Here is a 4,378-nt window from a genome sequence, read left to right as displayed (position 1 = left end):
CAAGCTCGTCTCTATGGCGTCTCAACCAAACCCCAACACAAATTGAAACAACTGAGCATAAAACAAGAAAAATCGATAAAAATATGATTTCTCTGTTTCTGCTAGCTTCAAGATGGCTTCATTTCGATTAGGCGCCTGGATTGGTGAGCATGACTTTGGTTTCCATTCCTGTGTACACCACAACTCCTACTTCCCAGTTCGTGTTCTTGAGGACACATCCATGAAGAACGATGTTGGAAGGGCCAAGTTAGACGCGTTTTTGATCGATCTCCATGTTGGCTAAGAAAACGTATATATTTCTGTTGGGTTTTTCACAACGATATCACATGGAATTGTTTAGTTTGCAGAAAATTTGATGATTTCTCCTACTTGAATGTCTTTCCATTTCTTCTGTTCGTATGAATTGTTCACTAGAACAGATGATAAACGATTGTTTTCAATCCCGTCAGATCTGTGTCGTCTCCAGTCTTCATAAGCATCTTTCACTCTTATAACTAATAACACAATTGGTAATGGAAAGATGGAGGCAAAACGCCCAAAAACTGCAAGCTACGGAAGTTGTTTTAGAACAATGACTATAAGGAGAGAGAGAGAGAGAGAGAGAGAGAGAGAGAGAGAGAGAGAGGTAGACCCTTGCATATTAAATTTTATTTATTTATTATTTATTTTAAAAAAAGGAATAGAAAACCTCATAAATGGTCCCTGAGGAGTGAAATGACAAAAATGCCCCTGACTTAACGGCTAAATGGTAACGGAGTTAATCGGAAGGACCAAATGTTAAAAGTTTTGAAACCACAGAGACGATCCGTGAGGTTTTTTTTAACTTAGGGAGTAAACTTTATATTTTCGAAAACCATATGGACCATTTTTAAAGTTTTGTCTAAATTAATTGGTCATATCAAATGGCTTGTAACTCAGTTGTATTAGGTGTTGATTCTATTCTTTAAACTCGATGATTCAAGTTTGGTCGGAGACATAGATGAAATTTTGGAGTATTTTAGAAATAGATTAGAGTGTATATACATTGTGGTTATATTATAACAAAAAACATAGTTAACCAAAACAAACGTAAAAATACGGGTTTTTGGCATTATAGCACAACAATGTTTGAAAATTTTATACATTTAGTCATTCAAGTATTTTTTGTGCTCAATTGGTCATTAATGTTAGGAAATACCGATTAGTTAAGGGTTTCGGGGAAATTGTATCTAATTTACGGGTGATAAGGTGACGTGGCTTAACATATGTGAGTTTGTTTTTGGTATTGTAACACAATAAAGTTTGATGAATTTATACATTTAATCACTAAAATAACCAGTAGTTCCTATATCATGTCATATAATAATGTAATTTATGGGTAAAATTCAATATTAATGGTCTATTAAGCACAAAAAATACTTGAGTAACTAAATGTGTAAATTCGTCAAACTTTGTTGTGCTACAGTGCTAAAAACCGTAAAAATAACTATGGTTGAGTTACATTTTAACCATGACTCACTAACTACCTCTAACCACTAAAAACGTGTAATTTTGCAAAGTGTTTTTTTTCCCGTGTAGTTTCTCAAATCAAAGGCAAGCACACTCCAATAATTCTGAAAACAAAAAAACAACGCTTTGATTATTGTTTACAAAATTTCTTAAATGAAACCTAACATTGTTTTTATGGATGAAAGGAAAGAAGTTTGAAGCAGACAAATGCCTTTTGGCAGCTTGGAATTGGATTGATTGGCAAAGAATCTCACGTGAATGATTTAACCTTCAGACCCATGTTACATGTACCCACACTCCACTCCAATACACCAATTTGACTTTTTGTCGTGACATATAGCTGTTTTTTGGCATTGTGTTCCAAAACTTATAAATTTCTAAACTAAAACAAATGGCAATTAGTAAAAAAAAAAATTACCAATCTAAACATTTTCTTAAACAAAAAGGTTACAAATACAAGCGTTAAAAGAAAGTAAACCCTATCTAGTTAACAAAATAATTTTGTAGGGCCACTATCCATGTTAAAACAGATGTGTATTATCCCTTATTCATCATGGCTCACTGAATCACAACCCAAATGCCTTCACTTGGGATATCCTGATGTACCACAAATAGCAAATAATACCCCGCCGGTGCAATGTTACCGGAGGGTGGTGCCGTCATGTTAACTTCATATGTCAAGTTTCCGACCACCTTTGTAGTGTTGCCGACATCAAGCACCAAGAGCCTTTGGTTCATCGAAAATGAATGTGTGTTAAATGAAGGTGACACCAGTGTCACTGATACTGTGTTTGGGTCCACCTTGTTTTGAACTCTAAACCGGACACTTATCAATTGTTTGTATTGAATTCTTGTCTGGGTCATGGGTAAAATTATTTTTGGACGTGACCCAGATGAATCTTGATCCAAATACGAGGGTGAAAACGCCTCTAAGCTTAATTCAGTAGGGTAAAGTACGTTTGTGAAATTATAAAATGTATGAGGGTTACTTCCGCCAACTAAAATTCTCCCATCTCGAAGCAGAATAGCAGTCGAATGGTACATCCGGGGTATAGTGCTCGGGTTTTGAACTTCAAAACGAGAACTACTCGGGTTATAATGCCGGTAAATTACCGGATTGAAAACCGGGTTTCGCCCATACTCCCACCCGGCGGTCCCATTTGACCCGCCATTGATGATCAAAACATCACCATTTGGTAGTAATAACATGTCACCCATGACCCGACCCAAAGGCATGGTTTCCATGGCCCATTTTGGATCCGAATCGGATATTTTAATCCTACCACAACTATTCAACGCTCCATCAAATTTCCCATTTACAGCATTCATAAATGCTCCTTTAGGTGCACCCCCACATATTAAAATCTCCGCCGTCGCTACGGTGGCATTGACGATACGCAAAGGTAGTAGGACGGCGGAGCCCGTGCTTGGATAGTTTCTTGGATCGCCGCCGGGTATTTCAGGGTATGTTTTCAGAACTTGATTCCGAGAGTAATCGAATAAAATAGCACGATTATTTGCAAAAACAAACAAATGGCCATCGGTGTTAAGAAACACAAAAGGGTATAAATTATTCTCGATGTTCGCATCATTTGTCTGTACTAAAAACGGAAGACTATAAGCTTTCTCTGACGCCATAGCTTTTGGGAAGAACTCGTAGTTATATTGCCGGCGACCACCAATAACAATCTGCCGGCCGTCCGGTAATATATGATTAGTAGCGTACCATCTCCGGCGAAATAACCCGGATTTTATCTCTTCCCACTCGCACGAACTACATGAGTTATTAAAAACTCTAATGACATGATCACCGTCATTGAACCCGCCGGTCTGAATGAGGCTGCCGTCTGGCATTAAAGCACCGGAGGAACACCAAACGTCGGTGAGGACCATGAGGGGACGAATAGAATTGGAAGCGACATCGTATTCGATAGAATGAGCTGTACAGTCGTTCTTCAAAATGTAATCATACTGATCCTCTCGGCATTTTCCGTCCGGAAGGGAGATGTTGGAGGCACCAAAGTCAGTCCGGTCGAAAACGATGACACGGTCGCTGGGGAGAAGCTGCATGTGCATGGCGGTGATGCCGATGGTTGGGTGGAGGAGCAACCAACTTCCGCCGAGCGCGCCGACAACCGTAGGATACAATATAGTGGCAAAGAACAGGTAGTCGAAAGAAGCTGAAAGGATAATGAATGAAGCTGAAGCCATGGTGGGGACCTTCAACCTTGTATGTTTGGGATTATATATATATATATAGAAAGTATAAAACAGACTATATTCATCGATGAACTGGTGTATCCAAATTATATATACGACAAAAAAAAGTTAATCAAAACAAGAGTATATTACATAAATGGTCCCTGTGTTCTAGAGAAATTTGCAAGCACTCAAATAATTTCTGACATCGGCAACCTTATTAAACTTCGGCCACTTGAAGGCAAGCCTCCGCCTCCAATAATACACAAAATGGTAAGAAAGTTCAATAAATTTCTTAATTACGAGATTAACTAGAGGTTAAGAAAAAACACAATCCATAGAACTAGAGGTTAAGAAAATAACTAACAATTAAGAGATTAACTAGAGGTTAAGAAAATAAACAATCCATAGAACTTACAATTAACAAATCAGTTTAGACAATAAGTCCTACTCTACCGTACAATGAACAGAGAAATTTTAATAATTTACCTATTATACCAAACCATAACAATAATTGTGTTGATGGTCTTAAAAAACTTAAGCATAAACCATTGAAAAGTGAGCAATAAACCAAATAACTGACACCAATGCATAATGAATAACCAATGCATAATGAACAATAAACCATATAAGTAACACCACTTCACCAAACAAACCTAATAACTAATTGAAACTTTGAAGTTGAAATTTG

General features: G+C 37.4%; 1 pseudogene; it reads right to left on the bottom strand.

Annotated features, from left to right (window-relative positions):
* Positions 1 to 1,902: 1,902 nt before the first annotated feature.
* LOC144998419 (aldehyde oxidase GLOX pseudogene) lies at positions 1,903 to 3,719 on the bottom strand (annotated as a pseudogene).
* Positions 3,720 to 4,378: the final 659 nt, after the last annotated feature.

This window comes from Lactuca saligna, chromosome 5 (assembly GCF_052625555.1).
Source record: "Lactuca saligna cultivar CGN05327 chromosome 5, ASM5262555v1, whole genome shotgun sequence".
In the NCBI taxonomy this organism is placed as follows: Eukaryota; Viridiplantae; Streptophyta; class Magnoliopsida; order Asterales; family Asteraceae; genus Lactuca; species Lactuca saligna.
The sequence above is the reverse complement of the archived record's forward strand: the minus strand, read 5'-3'. Positions and strand labels throughout refer to the sequence as shown.